Source organism: Suncus etruscus, chromosome 3 (assembly GCF_024139225.1).
Source record: "Suncus etruscus isolate mSunEtr1 chromosome 3, mSunEtr1.pri.cur, whole genome shotgun sequence".
NCBI classification, from domain to species: Eukaryota; Metazoa; Chordata; class Mammalia; order Eulipotyphla; family Soricidae; genus Suncus; species Suncus etruscus.
In genome coordinates this window covers 109327612-109348031 of record NC_064850.1, presented here as the reverse complement: position 1 = coordinate 109348031, position 20420 = coordinate 109327612, and the positions used below count along the sequence as shown (strand labels likewise).

The 20420-nt window shown below is 46.5% G+C and overlaps 1 protein-coding gene and 1 non-coding gene across 6 annotated transcripts in view; both read left to right on the top strand.

Annotated features, from left to right (window-relative positions):
- TRIM2 (tripartite motif containing 2) overlaps positions 1-20420 on the top strand; it is a 168041-nt gene that overhangs the window by 39095 nt on the left and 108526 nt on the right. For 2 of the 5 annotated variants that reach the window (XM_049769605.1, XM_049769603.1), the window contains exon 1: positions 11187-11290. The exons of the other annotated variants lie outside the window; for them this stretch is intronic. The gene's annotated coding sequence lies outside the window, so the exon portion shown is untranslated. Of the gene's footprint in view, positions 1-11186; positions 11291-20420 lie in introns of those variants that run through there. 5 annotated transcript variants of the gene reach the window in all.
- On the top strand, positions 6582-6689 carry LOC126004729 (U6 spliceosomal RNA). Its single transcript, XR_007493991.1, has one exon. It is a non-coding gene; the product is annotated as a U6 spliceosomal RNA (small nuclear RNA).

Genomic DNA, 20420 nt, shown 5'->3' with positions numbered 1-20420 from the left:
TCCCAAGACCCCTCCCAGATATGGGTGGGTCTTAGGGTCTTTGCACCCAACTTCAGGGTTTTAGCTAGGTACACCAACAACAGATGATGTTGAGACTCTCATTATTTGCTAATTGGCTATTGGAATATTTTTTTTGTCATTGTCTAGTTTTGTTGTCTTTGTTTGTTTGGGGGCCACACCCAGCTGTGCTCAGGGATTACCCCTGGCTGTATGCTCATCTCTCCTGGTAGAGTTTGGGGCCCATATATGGTGTTGGCGATCAAACCAGGTAAGCCACATGCAAGACAGGTGCCCTCCATGCTGTACTATTATCTCTCTGAGCCACAAATTGTCCTTTTAAAAAATAGTCATTCAGGCACAGTGGGTAGGGCATTTGCCTTGCATACAGCTGACCTGGGTTCAATCCCCTGCATACTATATTGTCCCCCAAGCCTGCCAGGAATGATTTCTGAGTACAGGAGTAACTCCTAAGCACAGCCAGGTGTGGCCCAAAAACTAAAAAAATAAGCCATTTATTTTCTGATCATTTAGCTGAATGATTATGCATATAGTCTAGACTCAATTTCTTGTCAAAAATATATTAAGAATATTTTCTTCCAGTCTGTGACTGAATGTCTTTTTATAAAATAGTCTTTTATATTTTTTTCTAAAGCTTTATATATTGATTTTGTTTCCTTTTATTGCTTATGCTTTTTTATTTGTTCAAGAATTTAATTAATTGGGGGCCAGAGCAGTAGCACAGTGAGGGGACCATTTGCCTTTCACGCAGATGACCTGGGTTCAATCCTCCATATCAGTATGGTTCTCAATATGTCAAAAGTGATTTCTGAGCTCAGAGCCAGGAGTAACACCTTAACACCTCTGGATATGGCCCCAAAACAAAGACAAATAAACAAACAAAAAAGAATTTAATTCCTGAAAGGAGATTAAACCTGGCACTGAAGTGATCAAAGGACTTACTGCAGGGCCAGGAGCCTGTACAGCGGTGGGGCAGATAAATGTAGGCCAAACATGTTTGTGCCTGACTTGCATTCGATCCCCAGTGTCTCATGGCCCCTGACCACTACTGAGCTCAGTCCAGAAAGCCCTCAGACCTGGATAGCATCTCAGGGTCTGAGCAGCATCACATCCTCAGTCCTTACATTGACCATAAACCAGTTTGACTGAGAATTTCTGGTAGTGGCCCTCAGACCTCCTGTGCCTTGCTTAGGAGATCTCAAATAACAGTGACTGGAAACACTCTTGAGGATCTGAGAGTTCAGTCAACAGCAGGGAAAAACCAATCCCCTTGGACTATCCCCCTGTCACGGGGTATTTAAGAGAGAAAACAGGTTCAATGTTTTTCCAAGGACTGTCTACACCACAATCCTGTGCAATGTGGGTTTCTTGTTTTTGTTTTTTGCCACATCCAGCAGTGCTAACAAATTACTCAAGAAACACTCAAGAAACAGTCCTGGTGGTGCTAAGGGACTATATGGAATGCTGGGACTTGAACCTGGGTGGGACACTTGCAAGGCAAAAATGACCTATCTACTGCAGTTTCATTCCAGCCTCAGATGGATATCTTTAAGCATAACATCATAAAATTCTTGGAACAGAGTGATAGTCGTAGGCCCCAAGACTTAGGGCATTTTGCCTTTCATGGCCTGTCCAAAATTTGATCCCAGGCACTCTTGTGGTCCTCTGTGTCCTGTCAGGAGTGATGCTTGAGCAGAGTCAGGAATAAACCCTGAGCACAGCCAGATGTGAAAAAACAAACAAACAAACCAAAACACTAAGAAAAGGAAAATCAAAAAGACAAAAACAAAACCTATACAATCCAGATTTATCAGTGATTCAATGTAGTCTGGGGATTTAGTGAAAATTCAATAAATTATGTGGCAGGGGAATGTCTAATTTTCTGTAGTTAGACAAAATCCTAGAGAGAAGTTAGATCTTTTTTCCTTTGGTAGTTTTTTGTTTTGTTTTGTTTTGTATTTAACAAAAAGCAACTTGTTTGTTTCATGATGATAGAATCCTAAAAACAAGTCAGTCTGAAAAGGTAAATTGTGGAGAAGTTCTTTTACTTCCCTCTTTATTTCAATGAGTTTAGAGACTTTGAAGTTTTATCATTTGTAGTCAAGTAAATAGTACTTATCAAGCATTTCTCTAAAGAATCTCTAATTGTTTTATCTAATGCTTTTAGTCATGCTTAACACCATGCTGTAAATCAAGTCCATTTTCTTCACGTGTTTACTCAGAAAGAGTGGGTAAGAACATATAAGCATCTCTTCAAACAAATTATCCCATGCTCAGCTTCTAAATGTTCCCCCTGAAATTATATTCTAATCCTCTTATTATCTAGGTTTCTCTCTAAGCTCCTCAATTCTCTCCAAATCACCTTTTCTAGGCTAAGCCTAAGTTTAACTGGTCAGACTTGGAGTGAAGCCCTGAGGGCACTGAGTGATTCCTCACACCCACAGTGCCCCCAGACATCCTGATATCAAGGTTGTGGACAAGACTTTCTCTCTCATTTGTATCCCACTGTAACCCGCATTATAATTATGGCCAGTCTCAGAACCAGCACTGGAACCAGCATCTCTGAAAAAAGTTAAGGCTCTAAATAGGAAACTTCACAAAGTGTCATACATTTTGGGAATAGTCATCATGGTCAAGAAATTCTAACTAGGAGGAGAATGACCCCTGAGTGCAGAGTCAGGGATGACCACTGAGCACCATCAGGTGTGGCCCCAAAACAGAGAGAAAGAGAGAGACAGACAGAGACAGAGAAGACAGAAACAGACAGACAGATAAAGACAAAGAGAGAGTGAGCTTCTTAACTGTGGGGTCAGAGCAATAGTACAGCAGGTAGAGAACTTGCCTTGCCTGCAGATAACCTGGCTTGAATCCCTAGTACCCCATATGGTCCCCCAAGTCCACCAGGAGTGATTCCTGAGTGCAGAACAAGGTGTAGCTCCTGAGCATGACTACGTGTGGCCTGAAACAAAAACAAACAACCAACAACAAAAGAGGTTCTAACAGTACACAGAACAAATGAATAAATGTTCACCATATTGTAACCATATAGTCAATCAGTCTCTAATGGTTAGGTTCATGGATCTCTGGACCTTTGCCTTGCTATTTCCATGGCTAAGGGCTTTCTTTTCCCCTAGGGAGCCTCATGGCACCCTTCTTGGCCCTGTGGTGTCCCCTTAGAGGGACACTTCCTTTTCTGGTCACCTTATCCATCCTGAATGCAACTCCCACATCAGTATAGACCTTCCAAACCCACCCTTGGGATCCCCAAATGTATATCGAATGTGTATTTCCCATAGTGCTTAGCATATTCCTGCTCTATATTCAGTTGCCTGTTCATGTATTGTTTGGCTCCCTCATAGAATAGATCTTTTACCAATTGCATTCTGTAGTGCTCACTGTCTTCCTCCTTTGTCCTCCAAAGAGTTCCCAGCACAGTGGCCCTGGATAAATCACCTCTGAATGAATAGATCTACAAATGCAAGTAGAGTTGTTTATGCTGAGGACGAGCCTTGAGATATTTATTTTCATCTGCTGAAGAAAAATGTTTTTTGATTTTGGTTTTTGGGTCACACCCAGCAGCACTCAGGGGTTACTCCTGGCTCTACACTCAGAAATCACTCCTGGCAGGCTCGGGGACCATATGGGATGCCAGGATTCAAACCACCATCCTTCTGCATGCAAGGCAAATGCTTTACCACTGTGCTATATCTCCAGCCTCGAAGAAAAATGTTTATGATATTGCTGACTACTGTATAAACACTTCTAAATTATACATCTGCATCTCATTTAATTTTCATAGCAATTGTATGATGGCCTCATGTTGTGGATGAGAAACAGAGGCCTAGAGTCTGCTCTCAAATACTACCATGCTGCCAACCTTCATCAAAGAATTGAAACAAGTGCAAAAGTAAAAAATTGGGGGACAAAAAAATTGGGGGACAGGGAGATAGTACAGACCCTAGGTCATGTGCCTTGCATGCAGTTGACCAGTGTTCAATAAGATGGTCCCCTGAACCCCACCAGGAATAATCCCTGAGTCCAGGAAGAAGTAAGCTCTGACAAAACTGGGTGTACCTCCCCCAAACCCCAGAACATCAACAACAGCAAAAAACACTAGATGGAATAAAGTTGGAATGACATCAGGTGTGAGATGCTCTCTGGGTACTGGGAGTAGTGCGTGGAGGTTGGATACAATGAACACATCCCAGGTTATTGGCAGTTGAAGCTGGAGACTGAAGTGACAGGAGAAATAGGGATGTAGAGCTGGGAGATAATACAGCTGGTCGGGTACTTTCCATGCTGTGTTCTCACAGCTTTGATGACTGGCACCTTGTATGGTCTTTCAAGCCCCTCCAGGAGTGATCACAGAACCTAAAGTAAGTAAGCCCTGAGCACCATCAGGTGTGGCCTGAAAACTGAAACAAACTAAACAATAAATTTAAGGAAATAGAGGGACAGGGAGGCCTATACAGATGGGGGAAAGCCTGAAAGAACTCAAGGAGGCTTTACTGGCATTTCCTTCTACATCTGCTTGGAGTTTAGGAGAAATTGGGTAGCATTTGACCAACAGCCTAACATGAGAATTACTTGGAATAAGTAAGTGTCTTAGAAGATAAAATTAAAGGAAGGCTTTCAAAAACCAAGATGCCTACAAGTGCCCTCAGACAAAGGAGAAAGGAGTTTCCAAGAAGCAAAGTCGTGTGTTGAAGGAGGCAAAGATTAGGGCAATGCTCCAAGCCAGTGAATGCCAGCTACTTCTGGAAGAGAAGCATGGAACAGATAGATCCTCATAGGAAAAAGCCCAGAAGAAACCAACCATGTCAACATGTGATTTTAGACTTTTGGTCTCCAGAACTCTGAGGGCACATTTCTGCTGATTTAAACTGGTACTAATAAGTTTCAGCAGCTCTAACAAATGAATCCAGGGCCTGTTGGGATGTTTATTCCTTAGTATCCTCAGTTCTAGCCTTGTATTTTATTTCTGCTGCTTGTATTTCCTTTTCTGAAATTTTCTTATGAACACTATTCTGTGGGGATTTTGTTACCTTTGTCCAGGTGGATGAGCTTTTCTGCTGTCTAAGAACTAAGCTTCAGTTTCCTCATCTGTCAGGTAACTGTGACTATAGCCTGGACTGGTTCAGGGAATGACATGGGTTTAGTACTTTAAGAATAAACAGCAGGGGCCGGAGAGATAGCACGGAGGTAAGGCGTTTGCCTTTCATGCAGAAGGTCATCAGTTCAAATCCCGGCATCCCATATGGTCCCCCATGCCTGCCAGGAGCAATTTCTGAGCATGAAGCCAGGAGTAACCCCTGAGCACTGCCGGGTGTGACCCAAAAGCCACAAAAAAAAAAAAAAAAAAAAAAAAAGAATAAACAGCAGATGGGTTGTCTATGGTTTGGTCACTGTTACTAAGCCATCCTGCTTATCAATAAGTAGCTCCATGTGAAGTTTCTCCAGATTTAAACTCTTTCTTATTATTTGGATTATTGGTGGAAAGATGAGATTCTTGATTCTAGTACAACCCTTTATTTATTTATTTTTAATTGGTGAGGGTTTTGGGCCACACTTGGTGGTGCTCAGGTCTTACTCTTGACTCTCCACTCAAGGATCATTCCTGGAAGGCTTGGGGGAATCATATAGAGTATTAGAAACTGAACCCCAGTCAGATAAATGCAAGGCAAGTTAGAACGACCCTTTAGCACCACCAGGTATGGCTACCTAACAAAAACAACAGCGAAGCTAGAGTCAAAGCACAATGGTAGGGCAATCAATTGCCTTGCATGCTGCTGACCAGGACAGACCCAGGTTTGATCCAGGGCATCCCATATGGTCCCCAAGCCTGCCAGGGGTGATTTCTGAGAGCAGAGCCAGGAGTAACCCCTGAGTACCACCAAAACAAAAATAAAACATAAAAACATGGGGTGGGGGAAAAAACATAAAAGAACAACAGAGACAAAAAAAAGGAACTATAAATTTAATTTTAAGGTTATAACTTTGCCATTTCCAGAATCCTCTGACAAGACCTAAGGAATCTAACGACTCATTCATAATATTTTTCAATAATTTCTTTTTTTTTTTTTTTTTTTTTTTGGTTTTTTGGGCACACCCTGTGACGCTCAGGGGTTACTCCTGGCTATGCGCTCAGAAGTTGCTCCTGGCTTCTTGGGGGACCATATGGGACACCGGGGGATCGAACCGCGGTTCGTCCTAGGCTAGCGCAGGCAAGGCAGGCACCTTACCTCCAGCGCCACCGCCCGGCCCCAGAATAATTTCTGTTGTAACTTTAAAACAAATTTTGATTTTTGTTTTTGGCAGTGCTCAGGGCTTACTTCTAGCTCTCCTTTTGGGAATCACTTCTGGAAGGCTTGTGAGACCATACAGGTTGCTGAAGATCAACCCAGGCCAACAGGGTGCAAGGCAAGCACCCTACCCACTGTACTATCTCTCTCTCTCTCTCTCTCTTTCTCTCTCTCTCTCTCTCTCTCTCTCTCTCTTGTTCTTTGTAACTTTAGTTAATATACCTAGAATATGCTATATGATCTCTTAACTTTTAGCTTTCAGTGCTTGCTTCAGCAGCACATATACTAAAATTGGAATGATACAGAGAAGATTAATATGGCCCCTGCGCAAGGATGACATGCAAATTTATGAAACAGCTTTCTATGTATGTGTGGTGTGTATATAACCTTTTCACTTGCTCCGTGTTCTCTCTTAAACACATAAACACATATTGTTCATTTGTCTCCATGTTTCTTTTTTGGGGGGGACCCACACTCGGTGATGTTCAGGGGTTACTCCTGGATATGCACTCAGAAATCACTCCTGGCTTGGGGACCATATGGGACGCGGGGGGGGGGGGGAGGTCTGTCCTAAATCAGTCGCGTGCAAGGCAAACGCCCTACCACTGAGCTATAACTCCAGCCTCAGTCTCCATGTTTCTTTGCTGCTTATTTCCACCCTGGAGAATTCTGTGTTCTCTCAAAAACATACTTTGCTCTTTCTCTCCCCTCATCTCTTTCTAAATAAGTTTCAATAAAAACTTACTCCACACACAATATATATGTGTATATATATATATATATATATATACAAGTCAAAAATATATATTGATATATTGAGACATACATATATCAATATACATAAATTGAATTTTTAATATTTTAACTTCGATGAAGTGTTCTGGATGTTGGCAAATCAGAGGCTTGTTAATGAATGTCCAGGGGTGCTGAGTGTCATTCTTGGGGCTCCTGGTATTTGGAGTTTCAGTTGCTATGAGGTGAGTGACTAAAGGAGCTGTTTGGGATCCAGGGAACATTCTAACCGGATGAGAGCATCTCAGAGAACAGACAGTCATTTTCCGAATTGCAGTGTCTAATGTTTGAAATTTAGAAAGTAGTGACTCATCTCCTTTATTCTGTCTTTGTTTTGTTGAGGGAGACACGCCCAGTAGTGCTCAGATTCTCCTCAAGACACTCAGAAATCACTCCTGGGGCCTTTAGGGGACCATTCCCCTTCTTTTAGAAGAAGGTACATTGTGCTGGAGAGATAGTACAGTGAATAGGGCACATCCCTGGCACACAGCTGGCTTTGGTTTGATCCCTGGTATTCTGTGTGGTCCAAAAAACATGTTATCCCTGAGCACAGAGCCAAAGGTAAGCCCTGAGCACTGCCAGGTATTACTCCAAAATAAACAAATAAAAAGACAAGAAAAGAAAAAGAATACACATTGCCTCTGTAATTCTCTTGTATATTATTTTTATTATAACAGCAGATTAGTGCCAGGAAGGAATTGTCAGGAAATAAACAGACATGAAAGTAAATCAGGACATGTCAAGCAACTATTTTAGGACTTTAGTGCTACTGGTTGTGTTTTCTTTCCCGTTGTGTTTTCTTTGTTTTGGGGGAAATGAGGAGTAGATCACACCCAGTGATACTCACAGGGGCTATTTTCAGTTCTTTGCCTGGGGGTCACTCCTGGCTGTGCTCTGGGGACTGTGCTGATGCCAGGGCTCAAACCAGGGCTGGCTCTGGGGAAAGCAAATGCCTTCACCTTTGTACTGTTTCTCCAACCCTGGTTGTTTTCTGGATCAAATTCTGGGCAACATCTTTTGTTTTCATAATTTCCACCTCATATCCAGTCTGTTTCCTGGTCCAATTTCCCAAAAGTTTACCTGTATTCAAATGAAGCACAAAAATAGTATTTTATAGATTATAGCCCTTAAATCTCTTCCTTTGTGGTTTTTGGTAGAATAAACAATGTAAGAAGGGGCTGGAGAGATAGCACAGTGGTAGGGTGTTTGCCTTGCACAAGTCAGATCCAGGACATATGGTGGCTTAATACCCAGCATCCCATATGGTCCCTCGAGCCTGCCAGGAGCAATTTCTGAATGCAGAGCCCAGAGTAACCCCTGAGCACTGCCAACTATGAACCAAAACAACAACAACAATGAAAGAAGTAGTAAGCTCAGTGAAATGAGAATATAATTTATTTCATAGGCTATTTTTTGAGTTTTGTAGAGAGAGGAGTAGTTCCTAGGAGGCAGGGAACTGGACATCCACAAAAATTAATCTGGAATTAGTTTAGTTATTCGGTGTCGTAGAGTCATAGAGTCAAAAGACTCTGGACTAGGAGCTCAGAGCCTAGGTCTGGGCCCTTCTTTTGCTTTTCTCCGGTGTTTCTCTAGACAAGTCATTTATTTTTTTTAATTTGTTTTTCATTTGATTGGTTTGCTGTGCTCAGGTTTTACTCCTGGCTGAGCTATAGGGACCATCTGAGATGTCAGGGATTGAAGCCGAGTCAGCTGCTTCGGAGTCAAGTGCCTCAACCCTATACTATGTCTCCAATTCTTAAAATAAGTGACTTAATCATAATTTGTTCATAATCATACGAACAAATGGAATAATATAGTCTGTAATCTCTGTAGTTTCATTCACCTTTTGTGTGTTTTTATGTTAGTGGTGCAGCTTGTGTTTGTATTTTGTTCCTTTAAAAAAAAAAAAAACAACTTGGGCCCGGAGAGATAGCACAGCGGCGTTTGCCTTGCAAGCAGCCGATCCAGGACCAAAGGTGGTTGGTTCGAATCTCGGTGTCCCACATAGTCCCCCGTGCCTGCCAGGAGCTATTTCTGAGCAGACAGCCAGGAGTAACCCCTGAGCACCGCCGGGTGTGGCCCCCCCCCAAAAAAAAAAAACTTGGGGGCTGGAGAGATGGCATGGAGGTAGAGCATTTGCCTTGCATGCAGAAGGATGGTGGTTTGAATCCCGGCATCCCATATGGTCCCCCAAGCCTGCCAGGAGCGATTTCTGAGTGCAGAGCCAGGAGTAACCCCTGAGCACTGCCGGGTGTGGCCCAAAACAAAAACAAACAAACAAAAAACAACTTTAGGGCCACATTCAGCAATGCTCAGGGGTTACTCCTTACTTTGCACGCAGGAGTCTCTTTTGGAGGTACTTGGGGGACAATATGGGGTGCTTGGTCAGCCATATGCACCCTCCCCACTGTGCTCTGGCTCCAGCCCACTTCGTTTGTCCAGATGGTTGCACAGTTGCACCGTGTGCAGAGGCTACATTTATCAGTTCATCTGTTGATGGGAAGTTTAGTTGCTCCTACCTTTTGGCTGCATGAAGAATACTATTCAGTGCCTGGCATTTGTCTCTGTGCCTGTGTATTTATTTGTCCAAGTGCCCCATCTCAATTCTTTAGGATATACACCCAGGAGTAGAACAGCTGGGACATACATTATTTGATGTTTGACTTTTTATTTTTAGTTTTGAACTAGGTTGGCCATGTGCAAGGCAAGTGCCCTACCCTCTATACAAAGTCTCCAACCCTTCTGAAGCTTTTTTGTTTGTTTCTGGATCTCACCTGGCTGTGTTAAGGAAACTGTAGAGGAGAAAATGTTCTTAGCATCATATGGTGCAGGAGAGACAACTCAGAGGGCCAGAGGACCAGCACATAGGCTCTGTATTCTGAGTCTAGGCTTGACACACACACACCTTCCCCAGCACTGCCTGGAGCCCTGAGGGTTGTTGGGAATGAGCCACAGATGGAGCTCAGAGTTATTCTAGCACTGCTGGATGTGAGCCCAAAACCAAAAGAAGGAAGAGAGGAAGAGAGGAAAGAAAGGAGAATGGGAGGGAGGTAGAGAGGAAGAAATAAGTAAAGAAGGAGGGAGGGAGGAAGAGAAGGAAGGGAAGGAGAAAGGAAGGAATGAATGAGAGGAAGGAAGGAGGAAGGAAAGAAGGCAAGAAGGAGGAAGGAAGAAAGGAAGGAAGGAAGGAAGGAAGGAAGGAAGGAAGGAAGGAAGGAAGGAAGGCAGGAAGGAAGGAAGGAAGGCAGGGAGGGAGGAAGGAGGGAAGGAAGGAAGGAAGGAAGGAAGGAAAGAAGGAAGGAAGGAAGGAAGGAGGAAGGAAGGAAGGAAGGAAGGAGGAAGGAAGGAAGGAAGGAAGGAAGGAAGGAAGGAAGGAAGGAAGGAAGGAAGGAAGGAAGGAAGGAAGGAATGCTGCTGCTCTGTATCAATGCTGTCAGTTTCCAGGTCTGAATCAAGTCAGTATCTACATCCATGCAAAGCACAACTTTGAGTTTGATCCTCTGTACCCCCAAGTCACCCCTGGGTGTGGTTCAGATTCCCAAAACAGATCCTGTGAAAAATCCTCTAAATAAGCAGGCATAATGATTTATACTCCGATAATAATTATTTTCGTAGGTGGCCTCACACACTTCAGCTCATGTTTCTGTTCATGCATCAGATCTCTGGAGTTAAAGTGGGACTCGGGCAGACTCCTCTTTGAAATTCACCTTTTCTTTTCTTTTTCTTTTCTTCTTTGGTTTCTGTTGCCACACTTGGGCCGTGCTCAGGGATGTCTGGCTCTGTGCTAGAGGAGACATATGGTAGCAGGGTTGATCCCGGGGATCTTGCATGCAAAGCTGGACACAATCCAGTGAACTTTCTGTCTGGTCCCCAAAGGCCAAGCCTGTGAAGAAGAGAACGAGGCCCTTTGCTCCCTTCTCCTCTTGCTCCTCCCTCCTCTGAAGGAAACACAACACCTTAAGCACCGGAGCCCGGGTGGCTGGTCATTGGCTCCCACCAAGTCTGACAGCTCAGTTCCCGCCCCAGGGGCTGGCGCGGACGGGATCGTTTATTTTCCTCGGGGCCAACCTTTAAGTGGCCCATAATGGGCCTGATTGTCTGCCGGGCTGCCGAGAGCTGAGTGCCCGGGGCCGCCAGAAGAGGCTGGGGCGCACAAGGCTAGCAGCTATGGAACTCGGGTAAGAAGCTGGTCGGGGCCGAGCCGAGGCTGCGGTGTGCGGGCTTTCTCCTGCATTTCTGTGTTTGCTCCAGGAGAAGGTCGGTTCCCTGGAACCGGTTCCTAGGGTTATCCTTTCCCCCAAGCAGGGACGGGGACGTGTGACAGGCTGCGGGGGAAGAGTCCGGCTAGCTTGGACTACAGAAGAGCGAGTTCTAAATGCAGAGCCTTGCGAGAGCTGGTTTCTTTGGGTACTGAACTAGCGGGGTGTCTGCAAACCTGTGGGCATCTGGGCTGGGAAAGGGGCTGGGAGAGGCGGTGCTTTCTCGGGGCGCCGCGTATCTGCTCTAGAACCGGCTGTAAAGTTTTAGGGCCCCCATAAAAGTGCTCAAAGGGTACCGTGGGCCCGAGCAGCCCCCGAGCGATCAGATTACTCTCCTTGACTGCCTAGGTGGGGAGCCTGACTGCCGACTCGGGGATGGGAATGAACCCCGAACTGCCCGAGTCAGCCATCTGGTACTCTGGTTCCCGCCTGGCGGGCCAAGCAAGGGTTCTGTAGTCAGTTCCAGGGCACCGGGGTGTGCTGCATTAGGGTTGAAAGTAGGGGCAGGGTGATACCTCCAAGGTCCTCACCCCGTGTCAGCTGTGATCGGAGCATCTTGTACTTTGAGCCTCCCGGCGTGGGGTGGGTTTGAGATGAACCAAAGGCGTGGGGGAAACTTGAAGCTTGGTTTCAGATCACTACAGAAAGCTCCGGTGAATTAGGACACTTTCCTCTGTCCCTCCGTAAGTCTCCCCATCCCTGCTGAGCTCCAGAATCAGTGCTGTTCATCTAGGACTATTGAGTTTCAAGCCCACACATTTCGGGAGCTGGGGTTGGGGTTGGGGGCAGTGGGGTAATAAATCTGGAGATTCGTGTTTGGAGACACTTGGGACTCTAAGTGATGTCAGGAGCCCCTTCAGGGCATGAGGGGCCCAGGATGAGCTGCCCTGGACTGAGGTCTTGGCTCAGAACAGAACTTGTCTGGGGGAGGACAGGTATGCAGACACATCTGACCACCAGGGGGCTCCCTGGGCTCCTTCCTCCCCTCCCCTCCCTTCCCTCCCCTCCCCTCCCCTCCCTTCCCTCCCCTCCCCTCCCCTCCCTTCCCTCCCCTCCCCTCCCCTCCCCTCCCTTCCCTCCCCTCCCCTCCCCTTCCCTACCCTCCCCTTCCCTCCCCTTCCCTCCCCTCCCCTCCCCTCCCCTCTCTTTTTGGTTTTTGCCTCCCCTCCCCTCCCCTTCCCTCCCCTCCCCTTCCCTTCCCTCTCTTTTTGGTTTTTGCGCCACATCCATTTGACGCTCAGGGGTTACTCCTAGCTATGCGCTCAGAAATCGCTCCTGGCTTGGGGGGACCATATGGGACGCCGGGGGATCGAACCGCGGTCCGTCCTACACTAGCGCTTGCAAGGCAGACACCTTACCTCTAGCGCCACCTTTCCGGCCCTTCCTTCCTTCCTTCCTTCCTTCCTTCCTTCCTTCCTTCCTTCCTTCCTTCCTTCCTTCCTTCCTTCCTTCTTTCTTTCCTTCTTTCTTTCTTTCCTTCTTTCTTTCCTTCCTTCTTTCCTTCCTTCCTTCTCTTTCTTTCTTTCTTTCTTTCTTTCTTTCTTTCTTTCTTTCTTTCTTTCTTTCTTTCTTTCTTTCTTTCTTTCTTTCTTTCTTTCTTTCTTTCTTTCTTTCCTTTTTGGGCCACACCCGGTGATGCTCAGGGGTTACTCCTAGCTATTCTTTCAAAAATCGCTCCTGGCTCAGGGGACCATATGGGACACCGGGGATCGAACCCAGGTCCATCCTGGGCAGCCACGTGCAAGGCAAGCACTCTACCTCTGTGCTATCACTCTGGTCCCCAAGAGCCCCTCCTTCTACCTACTTCCAGGTCTTCTATTCCTGGCAGAACCTGGAGAAAGTGGAGCAGGATGGGGTGAACTTGGACCCCACCCCAGGCACACAGGCTTTGCCAGGGTTCTTTGATTACCCAGGTGGTTGGCAGGATAGTGGCATACCCTGCTTTGGGGGTTTTAAACCCTTCAGAATGTTTCAGAAGCAGCATTAACATAGACTAAATGCCACAGCAGAAAGGGGGCAAGGCTGTGGCTCATCAGCCGTTCCACTACCCCTGTTGAGGTCCTGCGTTTCGAGGCCCCAATACCACATGGAAACTGGATATTTGCACTAAAACACGAAGCTTTAAAGATTTGTAAATACTGAGAACTTGTCTTATGAAAGTCTGGTTTGTTTTGGTTTGTTTGGGGCCACACTTGGCAGTGCTCAGGGTTGTTCCTGGCTCTGCTCTCAGCAATCACCCTTGGAAGAAAGAGCTCAGGGGACCAGCTGTAGTGCCTTGGATCAAACCACAGTTGGAGTCAATTCAATTCTCTATACTCATCTCTCTGTACTATTGCTCTTGTCTCTGATTTTTGAAATCCAGACATTGACATTCTCAGGATTTTTTTTTTCAGGGTATTTGTTGTCTGTGCTTAGGGGATCAAACCAGAGTTGGCAGGATATAAGGCAAGTGCCTTACCTAACCCTGTATCATCTCTTCCGTCCAAGTGGGTTTTTTTGTTTTGTTTTGTTTTTGGGCCACACCTGGTGACACTCAGGGGTTACTCCTGGCTATGCTCTCAGAAATTGTTCCTGGCTTGGGGGACAATATGGGATGTCGGGGATCGAATCAAGGTCTGTCCTGGGTCAGCTACTTGCAAGGCAAGTGCCCTACCACTGCCCTCCAGTCCCCCCATCCAAGTGTTTTTTTGAGGGGTGTGAGCTTACCTCCTGGTGCTCAGAGGGGGACTCTGGTGATGCCCAGGGTACCATGCTCTGGCGATCTAACCCAAGTTTCCCACATACAAAGCATGCACTTTACCCAATGAGTTGTCAGTCTCCCAGCCCCAAAACAGGCTGCTGAAACCAAAAGGTTTGCTGCAGTAACAGAAACTAGTACTTGGTGGCAGCCAGCAGTGCTAGTGGAGAAGTAGTGCCTTGATTGAGTGTGCAGGGAGCTGGGGCTTTCTCAGCACCCCCCAGAATCAGTGCAGCAAAGGGTAATGGTAACCTTTTCACAGGGCAGGGAATTGTGCAGGAAAAGGTTAAGTCATGAGCACAGAGCCTATACTTGACATATGCTCCACTAAGAAGGTGGACCGAAATCATCTGTCTTGGGAAAAGGGAATAAAGTTGGTGTCACTTTCAGGGCTTTCTGAGAGCCCAATCAAGGTGCTCAAGGGCCAGAGAGATATAATGCAGTGTTAAGTCACACACTTAACTTGTACTCAGCCAACCAGGGTTCTATCCTCAGTACCCCATAGCTTTGGGGTACTCCTACCCAAACACAGGTAGAAGTGATCCCTGAGCACATACAGAGTCAAGAGTAAATCCTGAGCACCACTGGGTGTGATCTAAAAACAAAAAAATAAAAATAATGAAATTGAGCCCTACAATTTTATTGTAGTACTGCTACAATAAATAGAGATAGCACTGCAGGGAGGGGTGCAGGCAGTTCAACGGTGTCCATCCCCAGCACCCAATAGGATCCCCCAAGCCCCTACAGATGTGATCCCTGAACACAGAGCAAAGAGTAAGTCCTGAGCACTTTGGAGGTGACCCTCACACCACCATTGTTGGGTTACACCTTATTTTACCTAAAACAAAGAATTATCCCTGGTTTCTTTGTATCTGTTTATTTACAACTTGGTTTCACCCAAAACAAAGCTTGTCTTACTTGTAAACCTGGGTGGGTTTGCTGCCCCACCCAGGGATGATCTCTTTATTCAATAAAAATGGTATTTCTGGCAGGCAGCAAGCTTCATACTAGGTAGAAGACTGCCAGACTACACATGTTTCATTCTCAGCCTGGTCTGAATTGTTTCTTGGGCGACCCTGATTCAGACGCGTTCACCTGGAACTGGAGATACAACATGTGGGGTGATTTTACACACCATGTCCCTGATCTTCTGCAAAAAGCTAATTGGCAGTGAGACAGGGAAGCCTTTCCATGTGAGGGTACCAGGGCCAGGAGGAACCAGAGAGGGTCTTGCTCTGCCATACAGATGACCCATGCACTCTGTGGGGTCCATGATGGGTGTCAATGAAGAAAGTGAAGATCACGGGGCTCAGGAAGGCACTTTGATTCTGGCCTGGCTCCAGCTTCCCCTTAGAGATGACTTATGTGAAAGTGCTAGGTCACCCGTGTGCTCCACGGCGCCTCTGGACACCCGCAGACTCCTCTTGGCTTATTCACCCTCTTTTTTTTTTTTTTTGTTAAGTTTTTGGACCACACCTGTTGATACTTAGAGGTTACTCCTGACTCTGCACTCAGAAATCACCCTTGCATGCTTGAGGAAGCATATGGGATGCTGGGAATCAAACCCAGGTCGGCTGTATGCAAGGCAAACACCCTACTGCTGTGCTATCACTCCAGCAACCTTCCTCACCCTCTTGGCCACCTTGGGTGCCAGTAGTGGGGTGACCTCAGACAGGTTGCAAAGTGGGAGAGGTGAGGGCACCCTGGAGGCTGTATCCTTTCTCCATTCCCATTTTGCTTCCTCTCTTCTGCTGAATTTTGGTTACTCTGCAAGTCCAAGCACAGAATTCCAAGAGGAAGAAGGCGCCACCTGTGGGGTGGTTGTGGGAATATCCCAGGAGGGGGCTGAGTCTCCAGTCTGGTGCAGGGTGTCCCTGAAGACTTTGTAGAGGGAGATCTGAATGCAGAAGAGTCTTTGGGGGGGGGGGGAGGAGGGCCTTCAGCACCTCGGGGCTGTGCCAGTCTGCCTGCTCAGTGTTCAGCCGAGTGCCACAATGCCCTTTGACCTGGCAGAGCTGCCGGCAGCAGGACCACACCCCACAGGACTGAGATGTCCGTGCAGAGGGGCTCAAGCTCTGGGGTCTTGTGCACCCCAACCCCTGACCCATCTCTCCAGTCCTAGAAAGGTGTCCTGAAGACTGGGGAGGAAGTTTAGCTGGAGGGTAGGGCAGGTGACACTATAGATGCAGTAGTTTATTTATTTGGGAGAGATTGAGGTTTGGGCCACATCTGGCTTTGTTATTCCTGACTGTGCTCAGGAGTAACCTAATGGTGCTGAGGGCAGGTGGTACTGGGGATTTGAACCAGAGTCTCAGTTGACGTGGCTGCATGCCAGGCAAATATCTTCTGTCCTGTGTTAGCTCTCTAACCCCAGAGCTGGCAGTTTTAAGGGGCTTGTCTGTGTAGGGCTAAGGCATCAGTGTCCCATGGTTAGAAACCACTGAATCAGGGCTTCATACATATGCAAGTCCAGAAACAGGAGGCAACATTGAAGAACCACTGCACATTGGGCTGGTGGAAACTAAAATCATGAGTATGTAAGTGACCTTAAATGAGTCGGGAGATGAACTAAAGACATTTGTTCCATCAGAATAAAGCGAGAGTGGCAAGATCGTGGCTGCTATTTAATCAGAGGAATGTCTACTGAGGGACTGGCCATATTGTTCAAGTCACTTTGTGTCTATTGGAGCATCAGGGCTGGAGTGTGCCAGAGCCCTGGGTTCAATTTTCGACCTCTGATGGAACCCTATTGACTTCCAGTATTGATGGGAAGGCCCAACCTCCACAATTCATAGTTCAGTTGTAAAAAGAATCAAATCCTCATTCCACAGATGCCCCGAGATCAAAATGGATTCAAAAGAGGTGGCCCCCACGACTTTCACTCGCACAGCATGTGTGTGGTCCAGTACCTTGGAGGGACCCATGCAGAAAAGATGGAGCTGAAAGAAGAAAGCAGATTCACAGCTCCTGGGGAGCGGTTGGGAAAGGTGGATGAATCTTTCTCTTCTCTGCTGCAATCCTTGGCCCGGAGCTTTTCCTGGCCCAGAGGCCTGAACCCCTGTCTGTTTGCGGGCAGGCAGGCTCTCAGCTGGCGCTTCCCAGTGGAAACCTGACCCGCTGGAAGCGCCCCACATTTCGCAGCTGTTGAGCAAAGATAGCTTCAGTGAATTCCTCGAACCACAGATTCCTAGACATCACAAGGAGTCCTGGGCCAGCCTGAAGCTCACAGCTGCCCAGATCTGCTTGCAGACAGAGTCCCTGGAACTGATGAGGATCCACCCTTAAGCCAGGTCAGGTCCGTTGCTCCTTCAAGGCCTGAGCAGCAGGAACCACAGCCAGGGCAGGGCAATATCCACTGGGGTGCTTCGGTGTGCTGAGGAGCTGGATGTGCCTTATCTGTGTATCCCGGGTGTGTTTCCTCCCCCAAATGTACCTCTCTGCTCTTCCCAGGCAGCTTTGTTTACACTGGCCTAGAATCTGCGACCTGCCCTGAGAACTTAGTCCCAGAGCAAGCTCAAGTGCTTCTCAAGATACTTAGAAAGAGCTTCGCAAGATGTTCCTGATTGCAGAGTTGAGTAATTTCACTTGAAATACAAGAACTGGCCCAGAGGACAGCCGGTAGGGCTCTTGCTGTCCCGGTTTCAGACCCCAGCACCCCATGTTGTCCTCCAAGCCCCAACAGAATTCATGAGTGCAGAGCCAGGAGTATACCCTAAACACTGCCCGGCAATGTGGCTCAAAAATAAACCTCAAAACAAAGGTAAGCACTTTAGGAAGTGCTGTGAGGATCCTCTGTACTGTACAAGTCCTTCTCTTTCCCAAGGGACATCTGCTTCCTTATTTTGCAGAAACAGCCGAGAGAGAGCTCCAACCTCCCCCAAATACCTCACTGGTAGATCAAATGGACCAACAGGCTTTCCCACTGTGTTCCTGATCTATTTTATAAAATAGATCTATTATTTTGGGCCCGGAGAGATAGCACAGTGGCGTTTGCCTTGCAAGCAGCCGATCCAGGACCTAAAGTGGTTGGTTCGAATCCCGGTGTCCCATATGGTCCCCCGTGCCTGCCGGGAGCTATTTCTGAGCAGACAGCCAGGAGTAAGCCCTGAGCACTGCCGGGTGTGGCCCAAAAAACAAAAAAAAAAACAAAACAAAAAAAAAATAGATCTATTATTTTAAGAGCATGTGTAACAGGACCAGAAATGGTGGGAAGGGGCTTGTTTTGCTGGCTGACAACCCAGTTGCCTTCCTAGCACTGCCTATGGTCCCCAGAATACTGCCAGGAGTGATCCCTGAGCACAGAGCCAGCAGTAAGGCCTGAGCACCACCAGGTGTGACCCAAATAAAACAAAAAAGCACATGCCCCTCCCTCAGCGCTGACTTTCTTAGCTGGAGCTAAGAGATGCAAGGGCAGCTTCCACTGCCAAAACACAATGATGTTGCACCAGCTATTCACCAAAGAGCCTCCACTGGGTGTGGAGGAGTCACCCACCTGCATGAGTGCTGTTGCTCTGTTCTCAGATGAGGATGGGAGACTCAGACTGGAAAACGTCATCCAAACATACAGAACTGGTCTAAGGCAGGTGGCCTGAGATTTTGTCTAGGTATAATTGGGCCCATTGCTAGCTGTGGCTGGAGGACCATGTGGCATCAGGTATCAAACTCAGGGCTCCTGTAGGTGAAGCAGAGACTATCTGTGTCATCCCCAAACATCCCCCCAGGAGGGCATGAGTCTCTCTATACAGGCCCACAGATGGTCTGTTCATGCCCTGTCCACTTTTCTCTAATATTGAAAGAATTCTTTAATATTTTGAAATAACACTTAATTATACCTAATATTTATGGACTTGCCATGTCACAGGAACTGTTTCAAGTTCTTTGGGGGTGTAAAGTGGCAGAGCTTACTCCTGGCTCTGCTCTCAGGGGTCACACCTGTCTGTGCTCGCAGGACCATATGGGGTGCAGGGGATTGAGCTAGGGTCTGTCATGGGCAAGGCAAGAGTCTTAACCCTTGTACTATTTCTCCAGCCTCTCTAGTTATTTTTACATTGTAACTAGTTCATTTATTTTGTTTTGGGGCTACACTTGGCAATGTTCAGGAGTTACTCCTGGCTCTGTGCTCAGAAATTTACTCCTGGCGGTGCTCTGGTATATGGGATATGGTATACAGATATAGAATGCCAGGAATGGGACCCAATGCAAGGCAAGTGCCCTACCTGCTGTACTATCACTCCAGCCCACTAATTTATTTTTTGAAGCTTATTTGCATTTATTTTTATTTAAAATTTTTTATTTAAGGGGCTGGAGCGATAGCACAGTGGTAGGGCATTTGCCTTACATGCAGCTGATCCAGGACGAACCGTGGTTCGATCCCTTGGCATCTCATATGGTCCCCGAAGCCAGGAGCAATTTCTGAGCACATAGCCAGGAGTTACCCCTGAGCATCACTGGGTGTGGCCCCCCAATTTTTTTTATTTAAACATCCTGATTTAAAATATTGATTAGGACAGGATTTTGTGCATAAAACATTTCAAAACACACCTTCCAAGAGAATTTCAGCTTCCCTCCAACATGTCTCAGCATTCCCCTTCTTATGTCCCTATCCCCCTTTTGGTGATATGCTTCCTACTAAAGCCCAATTCTCAGTTGCATTTAGGCATCTATTTCCTTTATATCTCATCCATGAGGGAGTTTATTGTTATCTGTTCCTCTCCCGACTAACTCCACTCAGCATGATACTTTCCAGATCCATGCACGTAGCAGCAAATTGTGCGATTTCTTCCTTTCTTCGAGCCTTGTAATAGGTTCCATTGTGTAGATGTGTCATTAGAGAAATCTGGCCAAGAAGCCAGTGCAAATGCATGATGAGAAGGAGAATCAGCTGTAATTACATGTGTAAACTCGACCTGGCCAATGCCAAAATGGGTTGAATCACAAATGCAGTTCACAGAGGTTAGATACAGGATACTCAGTTCTATGGAACAATGTTCACCTCTGGCAGGCACGGGTGGTTGCTAACACCCATAATGCTTGCTACAACCAGTGATGAATACATTCGGCTTTAAGTTTCATATAGATATTTTCTAATTGTGTCTGTGACCCTGTTTCTCTATTCCTGGATCTTCTACTCTATTCCGGTCATTGCTTTATAATTTATGACCTCTTCATCCTTCATCTTGGAATGGATCACTCAGAGCTTCTGCCTCCAGTTCTGCTCCTAATTTTCCCACTAAAGTACTGCAGTGTCCTTTATCTGCTCCTCTGTTCTGGTACACTTGGGCTTTTTCCATATTTGGGCTCTTGTGACTAGAT